Below are 22,182 nucleotides of genomic sequence, written 5' to 3'. Positions count from 1 at the left end.
TCTGTAAAGATGTCTAATATATTTTTCCCTTGAAAATCTGGTTCCTCTCCCCCTTTCTTTTTATCTGGACTCCTCCCAACCTTTAATTTGAGACTCCAGGTAATTAGATTAGTCCCTTCTTTTCTTAGCCTTACTTCAACAACTTGGACAGATTTTAAAAGGAGAAGCAACATTTTATCCCTCAAATAAAAGGAACGGATTAGCCACTCTCTGTGTATGTGACAGCCAGCCCGTCTTTCCTGAATAGATAGACTTTACATCTGCCTTATCTGACATGCTACCTGGCTGTTTGTCATTTTGCTTTATTTCTTCCTCTCTTCTTTTTTTGTTCCTCTCCTTCCCTCCCTGTATGATTAATTAAAAAAAAAAGAATTCTGAAGAAGAGACCCAATGAAGACCACTTACTAGAGGCAAAAACAAGAAAGGTCCCACCATCATGTGTATCAGCTGCCAGGAACTAGAATTATGTTCCAGATCAGGCTGTTTTTGACATCAAGAAGCCTAACGTTGGAAGCCCCAGAAGGGATTGGAGTGGACTAGTTGAAACCACAAACTAATTCTCTATTGTAAGGCATAAGTTTAAAATAGTTTGACAGATGGTTTAAATTTCTTCCTGCATTGAATGCTTTGGAAAAGGAAAGTAAATTTAAGAATAAAAACATGGAATAGAACAAAGAAACATGAATAATTCTCCATTTTGAAAAACTCAAAGGTCTGTTAAAGTTGGAATGCTCCAACCTAACATTAGATTCATCTCCTCTGACAAAGAATGTTTGGTGAGGGAATTATATAGAAAAGAAGGATGAGGCTAGGGTCAGTATAAGATTTGGTCTGAGAATTTAAAGTACATATAATAGGAAAAGAAAAAAGTTCAATACTGTTTTTATTTCAAAAGAGGATGACTTTTTTAAAAAAACAAAACCAGGCTAAAAATACATGTTTGGGTTAAACCCAAGAACTAGATTCTTCCCATAGTTTTTAACATTTAATTAAGTCTTGAAAAGTTCAGCTTGGAAATAAAGGATCAATTTGAAACGATTCCCTGTATATTTTTTAAAAATTGTACACTGCCTTTCCAAATAAACTTTTCCAGATTAGTGAAGAGCAGAGGATGCATTTGTTTTTGCTGAGTGTAATGAAACAAATGTAAACTGCTCACTATAACTCTGATAAAATGGCCTGTTAAATGAGAGGTTATATAGGGTTAGGGTTAATGTGTGCAAACTGACCTTTTTGTATTACACTTAATATAAGTTAGGAAATATTGGTTCCTCAGTAAGCTTTGTTCCTAAGCCTCTCAGCTATGAAAATCATTCAGCACAGACAGAGTAGGTTCTTATTATGGGATTTGCAGCGGAAACATGTTTTTCTAATGGAGTTATTTACAATTTGAGGTGTCAGAATGATTGTTATCATGGGCAGCTGATGCTCATTTGATTGTTTCAAGCATACTATAGGTTCTTTTTCCCTTTTTCAAAATAAAGGCCAGTATAGGAATTGTAGGGGGTGGTGGTAACAATATGTTTATTCCTCTCCCCCCCCCCCCCAAAAAAAAAAATTTCTCTCTTTATTCTCACCTTATTCCAATGGTAGGTTTGCTTTTAACAAATAATCAAGAAGAGACAAGAAAATTGCTTTGGCTTGCACCGTTCTGGAGGGTCTCTGTGTGCAGTAAAAGAAGCTGCTAGTCTACAAAACTAAGTGTTACAAATTGAAGTAACAAATCTGTTTGCAACATAAAAGGGACCTTCTTCTGAAGAAAAGACCAAACATTATGATCAAAATGGAGAAGAGGAAAAAAAGTTGTGTGATAGGGGGAGGGAACCATAGCAAAAAGAAAGTCTATTATGCTTGCGAAGTCATACCAGACATTTTCAATAACACACTTTTCTCCAAAATAATACTTACAAAAATAATGCTACCTGTTTATGTTTTCAGAACATTTTACAAGGTAGAGGATGGAAGAAGGTTATCTCCTCGACAATGGCTTCCCTGGCTGCGCTAGATTTCTAAAAACGTTTAGTACTCCCCAAAAGCACCATTGTGAAGGTGGATATATTGAGCAATAATACACTGTCACTCACTTCAGCCATATTCCCTTTTTCTCCACTAAGCATACAAGGAGCCTCATAGCAAAACTCAGTGGAAGAAAACACTTGAGACCTATTATCTTGACAGTCTATTCTATAAGATAACTACTGCTTCCAAAGTATTCCAGATCATAGTACCTGCCAGTTTTCTACATTAAGATCCATTCATGCGTGGGATCAAATAGCTTCAATAGAGGCTTGCAAAGGAATTCAGCCAATTGCAGCCTAAACAGCAAAAGGAAATGATTGTAGCTTAGTACATGTCTCACATGAAGTTCCAGAGTTAACACTTGATATCTACAATTAAAAGATTGTAGTGATGACAAGAAAGAGTTGTCAATACTTGCTAAATAGACAATTAGGGAGAACATAATGTGTTTTTCATGTATGTTCATAGGTTCATCCATATATAACATTTTAACTGCTTTAGGTACAGCTTTTTTGGTACTTCCTAGGACCTAGGTCATCTACCCCACTCTGTTTTCAGAATGTGCAAATGCTACTTTAATTGTAAATGTAATAGAAGGAGGCAGTTATGCAGCAAAGAAAAGTGTGACTATCTGAATTTCCAAGAACGTTATTGGATTATATATAGACCTAATAGTCTTGAGAAGCATTTTGATGTATGGGTTAAAGGCATCAGGGTAAAAAACTGGGAGACACTGAGTTCTAGTTCAGCCTTAGGGACAAAGCCAGTTTGATGATTTTGGCCTAGTCAGTTTCTTTCAGCACTGGGAAGAAGGCAGTGGCAAACCATTTCTGAAGGTGTTGCTCAAAAAATAAATTTCCCTGTAATCCAGAAATCAAATCTAATTGGAGGATGCATGCACACACACACACACACACACACACACACACACACACACACACACAGAGTATTTGAAAATAAACCTAGTGGGTGACCATATCCTCTTGCTTACTTTGTAAATTCATACACCTCTTTCTTACAAAAAAGTAAAGTGTGGTATTAATACTATCTATTCTGGGGAATTAGAGAGGGTATGAGGGAACATCCTTTTCACTGTGGACCTTTAGCTTTTGGCCTTCTCATGATGTATTCTTAAAATCTCAACTTTCTCTAATGGTTTCTAAAAGGTTGGGGATTCTTATGTCTGAGTGTGGACTAAATCTTGACTGCTCTTCTCTTCTAGGCAATTTCCACCATTTGTTTTTACATCCAGTTCTCATTGGATGTTTTAATCTCATAGTAATTCTGTCTTTGCAGTTTTGGAATTTGTTTTCCAGTGTGAGCTATATCCGCAACTAGATGTTCTGAGGTGTTTATAGGGATTAGTTAGCACTCCAAAAGATTCCCAGCTCTTTCTGAAAGCCCAGCATCTAGCACTATATCATCAATCATCTTTATATAATTTAATCATGTGACTTTCTTGGTAAAATACAGCTTTGGTTTATCGTTGCCTTCTCCTGCCCAGTGTAAAATTATGCCTTTATCATTATTACTAATGAACATCTACCACCAGCAACTTTTTATGTCTCTGTTGTTCAAATTAGGTGCCTCTACTGTAGTATTACAACATGGGATACTTTATGAAATCTTAGCTGTAGTCAAGATATAAACATTGCATTACCACAATCTATACAGAAAATGATCAAAAATTGAAATAAGAGTAACTTGTCAGGACTTTTTATTGAGAAATCCCTGTTGGTTTTTAATAGTCATTACATTTCTAAAGTGCTTACAGATATCTCTTTATGATATGCTTAGAACTTCAAATGTGTTCTGAATGAATGGTTGTAAATTGAGGACTACCTGGATCCTCACTCAAATTTGTATTTTTCAGGTATTTTCATATATTCTCTGTATTCTTATGATTGCCGAAGAATATCATGTAGGCATAGCTGTTTTCAAAACAATGTAGTGTTAATATCCAACACATGATCTTCCACAAAAGAATCACATATATTTTATTTCTGAAAGCAAATTATCTTTTTTATTGCATAGTTTCCTATGAAACTATGTAATTAACTTCCAAAAGTTTTTCCTATCAAGCTATCTATGATTTGATTTTAGAAGCTGGAACTAATGACCAGTGACCTGAAGTACTGAGGCTCCTAAAGACTTTTTCTTGGAGATAATTGCTATCCTTTCACCAGAATGTCTTTCTTCTGGAGTATCAGCACTTTCACACGATTCTTCACAAACACTTTCACACAATCTTTCAGTTTAGAAATTACAGGATTGCAGCCAGAAATTCTTGGCTAATAATAGCAGCAGAGCATACGAGTATATAATTTTCAAAAAGCAAAACTTCAACTTGGATTATTTGAATTTTTCTTTTTTGTGCTTTTAAAAATTGATCAATGAACTTTACAAGTACAAAACTAGGTTTTATATTTTTATTTCACCATTCTTTGTGAGTTCAGAGAATTTGCTTTGATTATTGGCTTTCAAAAATGAAATCTTCAAGTGCTCCACCTAGTCACTCCATGGACATATTCACATAGTTTTCCTGACAACAGTCTAGAAGTGATGTGCTATTACTTTTCCAGTCTAGCCTGGAATGTAATAGCACATCACTTCTAGACTGTTGTTAGGAAAGCTATGTGAATATGAAAATGAAGTGGAAGTGGACAATGAAAATTTCCTGAAAGTATCTTATCCAACTAATAAACAAATCCTGAGTAGCTTCTCAGCCCAGGCAAGGTTAGGCCCAGGCAAGGCTATAGTACTGGAGATTCTAATATTTCCACATCACTAAAAGCTTACCTTTACTTCACTTTTGATTGATTCCATCTAAAACAGGAATGTCAAACTTGCAACGTATCTAGACTTTTTCCCCTATTGCTGGCAATGGAGTGGGCGTGGTTCTGGTGTGACACATCTGGCCCGTGGGCCGGCAGTTTGACATGCCTGATCTAAAAGGATAAAGAGATGAAGCAATGTTGTTAAGTGAGGATATCTGTCCATTGTGTTTCTTTTTTTACAAGGCTTATTTTCAGAAAAACTGAAACCAAATGGTAAATAGAGGTTAGTTATTCCTTTGTAGTTATGTACAGACAAATCAGTCAGCTAGAACACAAAGATTTATAGTAACAGAGAGGGAAGTGCTAGGAGAAAAAGGAGAAAAAAGAATTATGGTCTACCATTTGAACTGACACTCTATCTTAAGGATGGATCTGATCTGTATCAAAAAGAGGAAGAATAAATTGAATAGATGACTACTAGAAAAATATCATTTAAAGCAGAGGGATAATTCAGTGCTCATAGTACATATTGATAGTTAATACAAACTAACCATTGCTAGAATCTAGTGAGAACAACATTTTAGTAAGTTTTGCTTTTAATTATTTTCTTATGAATATTTTTTTAAAAAATATATAATAAATATTTGCTAACCCTAACATAATAGACAAGTTTGGTGTAGAAGGTATGGCAATAGGCTACAATCTCAGAGATTGCGAGTTCTAGTCCAGTCTTAGGAACAAAACCAGCTTTGTGATTTGGGCCAGTCTTTTTTTTTCAGGATTTAGGAAACAGGCAATGATAAACCACTTCTTAAATCTTGCCAAGAAAACTGCAGGGACTTTTCCAGGCAGTTGCTAGGACTCAAGATTGATGCAAACACACACACATGCACATACTCTTAACATATTTATATTAGCTTTTTTTAAAAATGTTAACACAGATATTTTTTAAAGCATGAAAAAATGAGGTCCTGACCTTTCTCATGATTGTATTGCTAACATACCACTAAGGTTTTCAAAGATTCATCATCTCTCATGTGCAGATTAAGTCTTTGTCTATTGTCTATTATCTGTTACAGTACCGCATATGGAAAACTGTAAACTGATCTACTAAAATATGGAATACATGGTGTTACATGACCACAAATCAAAGCTTAGTCCATCTGAATGCCCAAACTTGAAATCCATTTTGGTGAGCCTCTTGGTTGCAACTGCCACAGTTGGACTTGGGCCAGGAGAAGCTAGGCTTAAGTGCTCACTTTACCATAGAGCTCAATGGGTAATTATGTGCCAGTCATTTTTCCTTAGCCATCCCATCCATAGAAGTGTTGTAAGGATAATATGGGCTTACCTCTTACAAAAAAGACAGGATACACATACCTACACAAAATATATGCCCTGATGCAGGTTACATTTGTTGTTGTGTACAAACTTAATTTAATGTTATCAAACCAGGTTCTTTTTTCTTACTGCCAAAATAAGGAGAATTATAGAATTATAGAACTAAACTAAGGGGGCTACAATATGAATAGGCTGCAATCTTAGATTTGGGAGGCAGATTGATCAAATGCCATCATACCATATAAAATATCTTTCAAAGTGTTCTACAGAGCCATTAGTGTTTATGTCACTGTTCACCGCCCTGAGTCCTTAGGGAGAAGGGCGGTATACAAATCAAATAAATAAATAAATAAATAAATAAATAAATAAATAAATAAATAAATAAATAAATAAATAAATAAATAAATAAATAAATAAATAATGCCACTAGAAATTATTCTAATTCCCACGTTCTCCCATATCAGTTTGCATGCCTAGCAAGGAGTACACTTCAGGAATCAGAAGGATTCAAAGAGATGCTAATGGATAGTCCTTCTGCTATCTGCAAAAACCTTTTTACAGGCACATACTAAGATCTCAAGAGTTTACTCATCTCTAAGCAAGAACACTTACAATGGTTGGAAACTGATCAAAGAGAGAGAGAAGCAACCTGGAATTAAGGAGAAGCTTCCTGACAGTAAGGACAATTAACCAGTGGAACAGCTTGTCCCAGAAATCGTGGTCGTTCCACCACTGGAGATTTTTTTAAAAGAGGTTAGACAGTCACTTGTCTGAGATGATATAGGTGCTTCTGCTTGAGCAACGGGCTGGACTAGAAGGCCTCCAAGTTCCCTTCCAGCTCTATTCTATTCTGTTCTGTTCTGTTCTATTCTGTGGTGGGATTCATCCAGTTTGCACCACTTTGGCAGAACCAGTAGCTAATTTTTGTTGCCCAGGCCCAGAATGGACTTCCAGAAGCAGCATCTGCACAGAGGACCGGTTGTTCACATATTTGAATCACACCACTGATTCTATTCTATTCTATTCTATTCTATTCTATTCTATTCTATTCTATTCTATTCTATTCTATTCTATTCTATTCTATTCTATTCTATTCTATTCTATTCTATTCTATTCTATTCCATTCCATTCCATTCCATTCCATTCCATTCCATTCCATTCCATTCCATTCTATTTGTCATTATTAAAAGTGCTAAATATAAACAAAATGCAAGAAACTATCAGCTCCCACCTTATGCTTGCTGTGCTTCACTGCTAGGTGGTGACAGACTGCTATGGACTGTGGGAAGGGGGAATTATGGGGGAAATGTTTGGAAAATAGAAAATAGTGGCTGTACTTTCTCAATATGTTGCCTCAAGAAGGGAGCTGCATACCAACCTGCACTTGGACTGACTGTTATGAAAACATTTTGAATGAACTTGATTGGTTACACTGAGTGGGCAATGAGAGAGAGTAAAGGGTGGGCAAAGTAGAACTTAGGGATTTTGATTCTCAGTTTTGGCTATGCAGTGCTGCAATACACTTGATCTCTAATAAAACTCTAGTAGTAACTGTGAAAGGGATCTTGTAGTGGACAATCACTTAAATATGAGCCAGCAGTGCTCTAGGCTGCATTAACAGAGGGATAGAATCAAGATTACGAGAAGTGTTAATACCACTTTAAAATGCCTTGGTAAGGCCACACTTGGAATACTGCATGCAGTTTTGGTCACCATGATGTAAAAAAATATTGAGATTCTAGAAAGAGTGCAGAGAAAAGCAACAAAGATGATTAGGAAACTGGAGGCTAAAACATATAAAGAACAGTTGCTGGAATTGGGTATGTCTAGTTTAATGAAGAGAAGTACTAGAGGTAACATGATAGCAATTCCAATATCTCAGGGGTTGTCACAAAGAAGGAGTCAAGCTATTCTCCAAAGCACCTGAAGTAGGACAAGAAGCAATGGATTGACAAGCAACCTGGAACTAAGGAGAAATTTCCTGACAGTTAGAACAATTAACCAGTGGAACAACCTGCCTCCAGAAGTTGTGAATACTTGAACACTGGAAGTTTTAAAGAAGAGATTGGACAACCTTTTGTCTAAAATATATAGGGTTTCCTGTCTGAGCAGGAAGTTGGAATAGAAGAACCTCCAAGGTCCCTTCCAACTCTGTTATTCTATTCTGTTCTGTTCTGTTAAAAAACATACTTCTCTCAACAAATAGAGCCAAGGATCATTTTTATATAGAGGTTCAAGTGGTGGGCAGTCTGATAGCTATACTGGAGTTTGAAGCTATTGATTTCTTAAAAGATTTCTAACCACAATGCTATTTTTTCCTTATGCTGGTGAATAACTTGTCGTATTCATCTAAAAGGATAAAAAAGTCTGTATTAGGATAAAAGTATTATTAGCATGAACTATGTTTTGTGACTTGCCTGTATTTTGTCTTCTTTGATTCTCTTCCTACATCTGGTATGTATAGTAACTTCACTTATATTAGTCTGTTTTCAGAGGTATTGCAGATAGTCTAGTAGCAATTGTAAATGCTGTCCAATATTTTTGATTTTTGCTAGCTGCATTTAATTCAAAGACTTGCTCACTGCTTGTACAGCATGTTCTTGATAGTTTATTATGGAAGGAATAAAAATCTTTGTTTGGAGCTGAAATCAGGACTTCTTGCAAAACATAAAGAAGAAAATCTTTAAAATAACAATTAACAGTTTATTGCAAATTTTCTTAGTAGCTATAGCTAATTCACTATTTATGTTGGCAATTAACTGAAATGAAGAACTAGGTCACAGTGATAATTTAACCATAGATTTCAAATGGCAGGGCAAAACAAGAGCAAATGTTTAAATCCTAACACTAATTGTAATGAATTTTAGAGAAGGAAAACTTTTTGCTTTGTTTTCATCTTCTGCAATGTCATAAAAAGGATTATGGTCTGAAAATGGCTTTTTTCTCTGTTCTGGAGTTTCTAAGAGAATCAGCTGACCACTGGCTTTTACTCTATCAAATATTTATTGAATCAGGTTTGCAGTTTAATCCTCAGAATGATTATTCCACTAAGCCTACCCCAACTTTAAATGCAATGCACAGCCATTTCTCAAGCCTATAGACAATAAAGAATTTGCTAACACCTTCTTGTGTCCCTGTGCAAATGCAAAGATAATATGGATCTATGGCAAGGATAGGCTATTCAAAGTTTTCTAGATGTTTTAGATTTTTTTAGACTTTATCATCTCCAAGCAACATGGCAAATGGTAAGGAACTGGAAATTATATTTTTTTAAAAAACCATAGAGAACAAACCAGGTTGTTTACTTCTGCACTAAAGGGGCAATACATTCAGGACTGGTATTAGAGATAGACAAGCAGAACCTGTGTCCTAGATGCCAAATTTAAGGAAGCAGTGCGGAGTCAGTGCCCACTGACCATGTGTGCTGCAATAGGTTTATGGCAGAGGAAAACCAAACATCTTCAAACATCTCTTCCTTATGATTGTGCAGATCATATAGTTTATAATTGTATTTATTCTCTAATTATAATTATACATTTCTGCTTCCAATCAGCTGCATTTTTGTTCTAATAAACATTAACAAAACATGCTTTTAATGCTTAGAGTTACCAAATTCTATAAGTACTAGAGTTCATTTCAGCCTTTTGACTGAAATCAAGTGTAGATCAAGCCTGTATACAATACTTAGAAGAATCAGAAATTATTTTTGAAAGTAATAAGTTAAGTGATGTGAATGAGCATCAGAGACATTCCTTGTCCAGAGGATTGTTTAATCTTGGGCCACCAGAGGAATTTGGTGAAAAAAATTAAAACAGTTCAGTGGCAAAATGCATGCTTTCCACACTGAAAATCCATCTTTCTAATTGCTAATTTACTTATTTTTATCCTGTCTTTATTGGAAACCCGAGGCCGCATAATCATAATACGCTTTCCTCCTATTTTCCTCACAACATCAATCCTATGAGGAGAGTTGGGCTGAGAGAGGATAACTGACCCATGGTCACCCAGCTGGCTTTCAGCTGGGCAGGACTAGACCTCATGATCTCCTGGCTTCCAGGCCAGCATCTTAATCACTACACCAAACTGGCTCTTCATTCTAATTTCTAATTTCATTCTAAATTTCTAATTTCATGCAATTAGCACAAAAGATTCTGTTAGGTTGAGACCCTGGGCAGGAACGTAAAATAAATCAAGAAACAAAAAACATGGAAGAAATCTAAGCTAGGACCAAAGAGTAAATTAATTCTTAAGGACAAGATCAAGATTATGGACTGAAGAAGAAATCAATAGCCAGGAAAAATGATGATGTTATGGACACATTTGTTGTTGTTAGCTGCTAAGTCGTGTCTGACCCATCGCGACCCTATGGACAACGTTCCTCCAGGCCTTCCTGTCTTCTACCATCTTCTGGAGTCCATTTAAACTCATGTCTACTGCTTCAGTGACTCCATCCAGCCACCTCATTCTCTGTCGTCCCCTTCTTCTATTGCCCTCAATCTTTCCCAGCATTAGGCTCTTCTCCAGTGAGTCCTCCCTTCTCATTAGGTGGCCAAAATATTTGAGTTTCAACTTCAGGATCTGGCCTTCTAAAGAGCAGTCAGGGTTGATCTCCTCTAGGACTGACCGGTTTGATCACCTTGCAGTCCAAGGGACTCGCAGGAGTCTTCTCCAGCACCATAGTTCAAAGTATGGACACATGCTTGAACTTAAAAAAATGTATTGTTGCTCAAGAAAAATAATTAATTTTTAATTAATCCCTATTAACACTCTTATGCAGAAGGATCAATAACAGCTGGATACAAGAGACACAGGACACTGACCTGCTTAAAATATCCAACTATGGAAACAGACAGCAAAAAGGTCAACTAGAAGTCACAGGAAAGATACATTAAAAGATCTGGGTTCTAGCAATATCAGGGCTTCAGAGAATTCTCTACAGGAAGTCCTAAGACCACCGCTTAACATTGTCCCATTTGGAGTATGGACTCCAAACTAAGAGTCTGCCGATGATCTGTTAAGAGTGGATAATGTTTTACCCTTAGATTATCAAGATTTCCATTCTTGTTGCATTCACAGTTGTTATTCTACTGACTCATCACATTTGCCCACATTAAAATTGTGTCATTTTACAGTTCTATTACAAATGCAAACTACATTTTTTAAAAAAAAATCTACTTCTCTTTTTTAAAACAAACAAAGTATTGGGAAGATTTAATGACATAATGGTAGCTCGATTAGGACATCAAAATTAATTTCAGTTTCCCTGAGGTGTTGTATTTTAATTAACAATTCCATGATCTTACTCTATTAATTAGCATACTGAAAGAATAATAAGTTTAAGATGAGTTTAATTGTAATAAAGCATTTCATCTCCTAAAAAAATAATAAAAGGAATTAAAAGTCTCCATCCAATTTATTTTCTGCATTTAATAGCAATGTTTAGAGACACTATTCAATGTAGTTGCAGAGTAATCTTTTTTAATTCATAAAAGTTTTATTTTTGGTGCTTAATTCCTTTCAAATATCTTCCTGATGGCATGTTGATGATATTATTCTGTTCCCCTGCAGTAGTTATTTCTGCTAGACATCACATCAGTTCATTCCTCATAATGTTTTCTCTGCCATTAATGCAGATAACAAAAAGAAGGCTATATGCTCTGTTAGGGAACCTTTTGCACTGATCAGCTCAACTGACTGTTTCCCATTAACATTCCACCAGAATGAATAGCAGCTTCAGATGTTGCTGATGCATTCCCAGCACAGCAGGTTCACTATGTCTGAAGATACCTGGTAAATTCAGTGGTCAGTAAGCAACTGATAAATTACCAGGCAAATCCCTGAACATTTTTTTCCTAAGTAGAAGGAACAGGATTGCCCATTAAATACTGTGAAATGCACAAGAGACAAACCTATCTCCTTAATTTATCTCTGAATGTGTCCTGTTATTTCTTTCTCCCATGTGTAACCCACAGGGAAAAGTTGCTGTGCTCAGCAAGATTTTCAGATCTGATCAAGAGTTTTTGAATAAACAAGCAAAAATACTGGAACATATCCTGCTCCCACTTATTGGGGGAGGGGAGAAGAGTTTTTCCTATATTAGGGGGCAATTGAACTCAACCACCAAGTGAAAGAGACTGCTAAAATTATTGATAGAACAAAAATCGTCCTGAGCAAATTTTGTGTGTTTATTCTATTAAATGCATTTGTGGTATGGGAGAAGAAAGGATAAAACTGGTTATATTTATTTTTCAGGTTTTAGCTTACTGAGAATAGATGTTACCCTGGTATTTTGTATGAACTTTTTGAATGGTTTACTTTAGCAAGCCATGCCAGATGTCATAATATTCCTTTTTCCCTATTTGAATTTCTCTTATCCTAGATGACAAGATGAAGGAACATGGTTGCCTGAAAGCTTTAGATGCTGAACAGGACCAAAAATACTGCAACGAGCTTTCATGACTCAGGACACAAATTTTCTCTCAAGGTTGGACCATACATATCTGCATGTACATTCCATATATAAATAAGATCTGTTCACAGAGGAACATTTAGCCAAGATCTTGCTCTCTTGTTTTGCACATGGAACTTGCTTCTTCGTCAATGACAATATGGAACAGAGCAGAATCAAAAATAGATTGACAATAAAACAGCTGTTTTGCAATCCAGAGGATTAATAAATATACCCAAGGCCTAAAGAATAGTATGCATATGTGTTGTTGTTGTTTTTTTAAAAAAAATGTAATATATTTGACAAAGTATATTTACAATAAAATATGTGTATACATACTTTTGCTGGATGTGCTAAACTTCTTTTTTGTTTGTCAGTATCCCTGAGCTGTTTCCAAAATGACAGACATTTTCTCTTAGAAATATTATGGGAGATCACTGTTCAGAGAAAAGACACCATTCTAATATAGAAGTAACGATAACCTTGGGCTTCTGATGCAGAACTCAAGCATATATAGGTTCCAGCAGGGCTTTTTTGTCATAGAACGCTCAGAACGGAGTTCTGGCACCTTTTTTGGATGGAACCTTGTAGGGTAGGCAAGGCAGGTTGTATAACATGTGTGAGTTCCGGCACCTTTTTCTTTTACAAAAAAAGCACTGGGTTCCAGCATTTGGAAGTCGTTACTAAATTTGGCATTTATATATATATAAAAGGATATGGTTGATACTTTATGCAATTTTCTTTCTTTCTAAATGATACATAGAATTTATACCACTTCACAATGGAGATGATTATAGCTGCTAGATAAGGAGACCTCCTGGGAAACTAAAAAAAATATCAATAGCAGTGTTTAACTACATGAACCTTATTTGCATTATTAGCTCTGCTGTGCGGTACCCACATAAAGCTAATGGCATGATTTTGAAGAAGCTTTTTAGATTATGGGTAAGTAAATAACCTTCAGGGTTGCCACTGACCACACAACTCATTTCAAATGTTGCACATTATAGTTATGAAAACTATTTTTGTTTACTTTTACATTTTACATGGTATGCAAATGTGTTAGAAGATGTATTCCTTCTATTCTGATTTGGTGCTTCCTGTATTTTAATGGGCACCCACAGTGGAGGGAAGCATAATCAAAGTTTTCTTAGACATTGAGAACCAAGGAAACAATCCCGTAAATTCATAGGATGAGATGCAGAGTATATAGATAGTCAAAGCTTAGAAATCTGGAGAACAAATTCTGTCAATGTCCTAGGCACAAAAATATAAAGAATAGCTACTGCAATTATTGTTTCAATTGCTTGCTCTTTGATGTAAGTTCTTAAGCTACACTAATGAACTAAGGATTTTGTTCTTTCCAGAGCTTGGCCTCATAGGCTGATATTCTTATTTTTGTTAATCCTAATCCTCAGCACAACAACTGTTACCACTTCATGCACTTTTAGGGTGGGAAGCTTTTCAGAAGCAGAGATTAAATACCTTCAACTAACTTTCAGAGGTTTACTGTCATTTAAATCCACACAATACAACAACTATAAATGCATATATAATATATAAATGTATATGAAGAATGGTTGCAGGAATTGGGTGTATCTAGTTTAATTAAAGAAGGACTAGGGGTGACATGATAGCAGTGCTCCAATATTTCAGGAGTTGCCACAAAGAAGAGGATAGTCAAGCTATTCCCCAAAGCATAAGGCAGGAAAAGAAGCAATGAATGGAAACTAATCAAGGAAAGCAATCTAGAACTACGGAGAAATATCCTGACAGTGGAATGACTTGCCACCAGAAGTTGTGGGTGCTCCAACATTGGAGGTTTTTAAGGAGAGATTGGACTGAAATGGTATAGGCACGGGTGTCAAACTTGTGACATCACGTGATGTGTTGTGATGTATCACAACTTTTTCCCCATTGCCGGCAATGGGGTGGGTGCAGTTTTAGCGTGATGCATCCGACCTGTGGGCTGGCAGTATAGGGTCTCTGCTTGAGCAGGGGCTTGGACTAAAAGATCTCCAAAGTCACTTCCAACTCTATTATTCTTTATTCATATAATGTAAGTAGAAAACTATGGTGTTATATAAATATACATTAATGATATGGTCTGTGAAATAACCCATTTTTAAAGGATTTTAAGATTATATCAGGGATGCGGTGGCTCAGTGGGTTAGGACGCTGAACTTGTCGATCAGAAGGTCAGCAGTTTGGCGGATCGAATCCCGAGTGCCGTGTAACAGAGTGAGCGCCTGTTACTCGTCCCAGCTTCTGCCAACCTAGCAGTTCGAAAGCACGTAAAAATGCAAGTAGAAAAATAGGGACCACTACGGTGGGAAGGTAACAGCATTCCATGCACCTTTGGCGTCTAGTCATGCCGGCCACATGACCATGGAGACGTCCTCGGACAAGTGCTGGCTCTTCGGCTTTGAAATGGAGATGACGACCGGCCCCTAGAGTTGGAAACGACTAGCACGCATGTGCGGGGAAACCTTTACCTTTACCTTAAGATTATATCAATACAGATTTGTAAATAGCAGGGGGAGGTTGTTCCATAAAGTGGAAAACACACTGTCTTTGGAATCTCCCTTCTTTCACTTCACAAATGTGGAGAACCTCACAACCTGATGCATGTACACAACAGGTGATGCCACCAAGAGAAGAAGGTCTTCAAAAGAACTTCAGTGTCACGTTATGTGGGGTAATAAAGATTAAAATCAGCATTTTAGGTTAGACTGGAAGCCTACTGGCAATGTCTGAAGAACTGGACAGTTGTGACATTTCATATTATGATAAGGGAAGATTGACAGACTCAGCGTTCTTCAACTTCTGACACTGTTCTTTCTTTTTTTAATAAAGGAACCAAAAGAGTGGCTTTTGAAGGAAAGGTAGGGCAGGAGCAGTAAGTGATAACAAATTAAGCTGCAACCTTACAACAGCTGACTTTTTCTTCTGAAGACAGAGTGAAAACTCCAACCTTCAGGAGAAAAAAATAAACCTGCACAATAAAATGTTGCCACCACATGATGGTTCTGATATACTTTCACCAGAATGTATGAAATAGACACTATATAAATATATAAACTCAGCTGTCATATTAGAACAATGAAAGATTTTTTATGATAGGTAGTAAAATGAAATGATGTGTCAATAATTGTAGGTACTTGATAATTTGAGACCAGCCAAAGCATAACACATTAAAAAAGGAGGCATTTAACTAATATAAATGAATGTATTTACCGGTAATACTGCTAAGCTTGTAAGCCGCCCTGAGTCTTCGGAGAAGGGCGGGATATAAATGCAATTAAAATAAATAAAAATAAAAAAAAATTACTGTAAACAGTACTCTATTAGGTTGTCATGATAGTTTTTATAACTCAGCCAAAATTATTGTGAACACAGAATCTTATTATCAAAATTTTTAAAGTCTAAAGTATTTGTTTAAATAAAAACTATATAAAAAGACAGACATATGTTGCATCATTGAGCAAATCTATGCATTGTTTGCACGCATGTGTGCTTATTTATTTATAACACTTATTTTCTCATATTGTTAATATGTTTCTTGGATGGGATGGGATTTCCAGTGAATATAAGCTACTGGTACCAATAAAAATTAGAAGAATGGAAAATATATATTTCAGGCATAACCTATAAATAAATAAAATATTTAGAAAGAATGGAACCACAAAGAAATTACTTTCATTGCCCCAGAATGAAAATTAATCGTGTGTGTGTTTGTCTGTGTGTGTGCATGTATGTTTGTGTCACATCTTTAAAATGTTACATCAATGGAAAAACTTAAAAAAAATTATATCCAAAAACATAGTCTCCCTGCAAGCATTAATGCCTAAGTGAATGAACAAGTAGATGGTTCAGTGCTCTTGACACCTACAAAATGTTATCAGCTGAAAGAAAGAGAGATGAGGCCATCTAATTGTATAATATTGGAAGAATACTTGCATAATTATGGAGCTGCAGTGACAGTTGCTTGCTATGTCCACTATCATGCACTATAGGTGGCAATTTATCTCTGGATTTCCCATTCATTTGTATAAGAAACAGCAGGAGGTGGTCCCTGGACATCCTGAGTAATGGCAGACTTTTTAAGCAAAGCCCTATTGTAGATTTTGTTTTAAAGGGATATTACATGTGCCATTTAAAACATTTTTAGCCTTTTTCCTGTTTGAGATGTACATATGTGAAAGACAGAAATATAATTTGTAAAAAGCTGAATTATATAATTATATTTCAGCATTTTATTTTTTAATTACAGTATTTGTAAAATTTATTGGCTACTCATCTTCTTCAGAGTAAGATTGGGTTGCTTATAGTCATAAAATCAGTTTTATCAATCAGTTGGAGGATATGTAGGATAGTATATTTACAAACATATGAGGTCTGCATTTGTCCTCTGAGTGGCATGTTAGGAACTGTAGTGAAATTTTGATGTAATGTAAATCTTCCTTGAATTTAAATTTCATTAGTTTTATGTACTTAATATAACATTCTCTGTGTGTAGAATAATAATTTTCCTCTTCTGCAGATTAATTTGTAAGATTTCTGAGAGTTATCCCTCAAGGTTTTGGCGGGTGGATACAACTGTGGTGACACAACTTGTATGCTTTACCCTGGATAATAGGTGACTCTAGGAAGCCTATATTAAGAGCTAAAACTCATGGCCACCTTTTCTTGTTGGTGAAAGTTCCTTCAAAACCATCAATCTGATAATCATGTGCCTAATATCTTTTCTAAGTTATAAAAAGCTAAGACAAGCAGTACAGAAGGAACCTAAATGATCTGGACAGGAGTTTGTTTGTATCTCACTGTTGTGATTCAGGGTCAGCCTGTGGGTTTGGCAGTTGGGTCGGACGATTCAGAGGAGGAGGACGGGGTGTTGGAGAGCCTCCAGAGGATAGCCCTGAGGCTCCGCAGAGCCCTCAGCCAGGCCCCTCCCATCTGGTTACGACGCAGACCCAGCTGTGTGAGCCTGACAGTGTGGATGAAGATGACCCACAGCTGGCCCTGTTCAAGGACGCCCGATGCAGGAGGCAGTCAATCAGGAGTAAACAGAGGAAGGCAATGGGGCACCTTGGAAGGAGGCAGAGAGAAGTCACGCCTTGAACTGTTTAAAAGGGGAATGTGTGGGAGGGCTGGTTTGCTGAAGGCAACCGTTTGAATAGCTCCTGTTTCATGGTTCGTGTTTCTGTTTGCTCTGTTTGCTCTGTTTTATGTCAATAAATTTGGCAGGCTTAGTTCCAGCCTCTTGCCGTTTTGTAAAGGGGTTGTCCCTGCCTTTTCTGCAGGGCCGGTAGTAGTCTGGTACAGAACACTCACCTTCTTTGCATGAAGCTCAGAGCAGCATATCTGGTTTTCTTTTTCTTTGATTTTGTGAGTGATAAACTATATCACACATCAACTATACGAGATAAGATAAATGACAAAAAGTATTAAACTCCAAATCACTTCTTCTTCTCTTGCTAGAGATGGTTATATATTCATTCAAATGTATGGATTTTAACATTTAATTTTTTCAAACATTGACCAGCCTAGCAGTGCTCTCAGCCTTTTAGCTAAATTTCACAAGCCAGATGTAGATTTGTATTGATATAATTCTAAAGCAAAGTTATGTGCAAACTACAAAGTTGCAATAGATTGCTCATCATAACAAGGGCCACTTAGGTGAGGGTTAAAGGTAAAGGTAAAGGTTCCCCCGCATATGCGTGCTAGTAGTTTCCGACTCTAGGGGCCGATGCTCATGTCCGTTTCAAAGCCGAAGAGCCAGGGAAATGTAAAAAATTAATAAATAAACAAACTGTATAGATCTTTTCACAATAAAACTGCTAACAATAGAATGATGATTGATCAGAATGGCAGATTAACACCTCAACTAATTAAGACTTTCATGTGTAAAGAAATTAATATCAACAAAATGCATACACGTCTGGGGAGCTTGACTTTAAAAATAAATTTTCCTGTTTTTTTCACATATTGTGTTCTCTTTCTCAATTAAGTATCTTCTACAAATATAACTCCGTGCGCAGTGTATGTGTCAGAGTGCCTCCTTTTCCTTCTTTAATGCATAAGGGTATACAAAATGAACTACAGGGTAGGCAAACAAATAGTGATTATAGCTTCAGAAATGACATCTCCTATATAATGCTTCACGGTGCTGAGCAATATATACTCTTTATCTCTTCAATTTCCATCTACTTCTTTGTTAATAAGCACTGAGTACAAAGCAGAACAAAACCTTAACCCTAGAATTAGTCTGAACCTACTGTGGGCTGGTCTCACTCATTCAACCTCTACTGTCATAGTAACAGCATCTACAGGGTCAAATATTATTCCCAGTCTTTGCCATTCTTTCATCTGTGTTCATGGATGCCCTTGGATTGGCAACCTCTTTTACTGAACCTATATTTTTCCTATATATTTTTTCCATTCTATAGTATATACAGAATAAACTCCCTTATGCTAGCTGGAATATGTTTTTAAGTATGTATGTGGGAGGGATAGATGCCTGTTTGTTAAACATTCAGTGTGGTTAGTGTACTGTATAAGCCAGCCAAAATCCTTAGTTCTAACTTTAGCCCTTCTGTTAATCCATAAACTGAAATTAAGAAGTGGTTATTCATCTTATAATTATGTGGGAGAGCTGTAAGACTGGTAAAACCAATGTTATCTTCACTTTAAATCTGAAAACTAAGATTTAATAGGAGCGTTATAACACCCGGAGTTAATGAAATGTTCATGAGCAGATAGATCATCATGTTCTTCAGACCAATTCATTATAAACTGCATGCCTCATTTACATGCATTTCAGATATTTTTTCCCAGAGAGATAACAAAATATAGCTCTCTTCTGCAAACAAATAAACATATTTTTCTTGCAAGAAATCCCTCCCACCATATCAGCATAAGAATTATCATAGAGAAAAAAATGTGGAGACAGGTAGAATTAAATATAGACAAATAAAAATAAAATAAGAAGTTTTAAATCAGTTAATTTTACTCACTGGCCAGGAACAAGCTTGAATATGAACTGTATGGGATTTTTCAAACTAATGGTCTGGCTTTTGCTGCTGCTTGTGGCCTATGAAAAAATATTAGCAGGTATGGTATTAATGTTATTAACTTGGGAATCATATCCATAGTTGAACCTGGTCTTTGGATAATGAGGAAGTGTGGAACAAGAACAAAGGACTCGAAAAAGACATGACTGCACTATAGAAACTATGAAGTAATGTTGTACAGGTTTTACTTATTTGTATAAATGAAAAACTATGATTTCTCTGCTTGTTTCTTAAGAACGTATAAGACCCTGGTTACCTAAAGGTTGTCTAAAAACCTCTTATCAGACTACTTGTAGAGGTCACAGCTGTGCAGTTGAGAATATTTGATGATGTTACCTACTTGAGTAATGAAATGACTGCAAGAAAACAACAAAGCTTAGAGAGAATTTATCCCTGAACCAGACTTAAGTCTCCATAATTCCTTTAGATCAGGGGTGTCAAACTGTCGGTCCACGGGCTGGATGCATCAAGAGGAAACTGTGGCAACCCCATTGCCGGCAATAGGGGAAAAAGTCCAATACATTGCATGATGTCATGTGACCTCACGAGTTTGATATGTCTGCTTTAGATCAATGTTTCTCTACTTCATGCCAGCTGGGGATTATGGAAACTGAAGTTCAGACATTCTAAAGTTGCCAAAGTTGAGAAAAACTACTTTAGATCAGGAGTTTCTGAGTATGCATATTTTAAAAATGTAACCACCCAAGCATATATGAAGCATATATGAGGCTTATTTCTAAGTACTGAACTCCTATTTTTAAAAATGCAAACATTTTCATTCATATTTATGTAAATTGGACTAGCAGACAATATTCTTTTTGGTGAGGTATGTACAGTTCTAATACCGAAGTCAGAATGTTGTCCTAGCAAAAGACAGTCTTAAGGCAATATGTTGCTCGTAAAACTCTCTTTGCAACCTTCAGAAATTTAATAAAAGCATTAAATATCAGTTTTCTATTTATAGTATATGTATTGATTATTGTTTTGTGTTACTTGCCAAAAATTGAGTGTAGTTTCTACAAGTTTGATGAAGGAAATACATGAAAAGTTTCAAGCCCAAAGTAGGCAGTTACACACAAAGAGAAATATTGGTCAAAGAACTCCTCTCAAAAATTTAGTATCTGCACCAGCCAATATTTTTTGCATCTCATTATCCAACCCATTGCAGTCTTCTGCCCCCTCCCCTAATTCTTAACATTCCCTGACTTCCAAAATATTCCCATGATTGCTTTATGCTTATTTTTTGGTATCAAGATTTCCATAGCTTTTGACACGAGCAGACAAATTTACGAAGTATAGGACAGTTCATGTAACTCATGCAACTTTGTAGTCTAATGTCAGATTGCTTCCAGATCAATTCAAGATTTTGGTTATCACTTTTAAAGCCTTTTATGCCATGGGTCCAAGTTACTTGAGGAACTGTCTTACTCCAATGGGATTGGTCTGCGCTACTCACACCGCAGAAGAAACCTCATTAGTCAAGGTATTCTGGCTTGCAGGGTCCAGGAGAAGAATCTTTTCTGACATGGTTCCTGACTTCTGGAACATAATGCCCCTCAAATTAAAATCTGCACCCACTCTTTTGGCCTTGTGAAAGGGCTTGAAAATCTGGTTTTGCCAGTTGGCCTGGCATCCCAAAGGAGACATGTCATACTGGAGATGGTTAACAAACTGAGATAAGACCACTCCACCCCATCTGCATCTTGCTTCCTTCTTTGCTGTTTCTGTTAATTTTAAATCAATTTTAATGTTAATATTTATTATTGTATTATTTTCCTGTTTTATCTTGTTGCTTTTACTTGGTTGTAAACTGTTACTCGTCCCAGCTTCTGCCAACCTAGCAGTTCGAAAGCACGTAAAAATGCAAGTAGAAAAATAGGGACCACTATGGTGGGAAGGTAACAGCGTTCCATGTGCCTTTGGCATCTAGTCATGCCGGCCACATGACCATGGAGTCATCCTTGGACAAGCGCTGGCTCTTCAGCTTTGAAACGGAGATGAGCACTGGCCCCTAGAGTTGGAAACGACTAGCACACATGTGCAGGGGAACCTTTACCTTTACTTAAGCTGCTTGGAGTCGCCTTTGGTGGTATTGGTGTTACATGAATTTAATAAATAAATCAAATAAAGAATAAATAGTTTTTGGTCCTTAGCTGATTTAGGCACTTTACCTCATCAAGCAGTCATCCCACAATGCCTTATAGAAGAGCCAGTTATATAGATAAGTAAGGATTGAGATTCTTTTCTGAAAATCAAAGAAACTCGCAGAGGCTGATGCAGTATTATTTGTCAGTGTAAATGTAATGACTCTTCCTTCCAGCAACTAAAATGATTTTGGAAATAAATACGCATGCCTCTTGTGATGTTATTTCAAGAAATTTCTTGTCACTAGGAAGAAATGCAATCTATAGAGAATCAGGGTCAGCAAATCCTTATTTCCATTGATCCAAAGCAGCTGTAAAATAGCACAGTTAAATGGTGGGCGGTGGGAGATATTTTGTACCAGCATGATGCCTTCATGGCT

The sequence above is a fragment of the Vipera berus genome, assembly GCF_964194415.1.
Source record: "Vipera berus genome assembly, chromosome: 5".
Classification (NCBI taxonomy): domain Eukaryota; kingdom Metazoa; phylum Chordata; class Lepidosauria; order Squamata; family Viperidae; genus Vipera; species Vipera berus.
The sequence above is the reverse complement of the archived record's forward strand: the minus strand, read 5'-3'. Positions refer to the sequence as shown.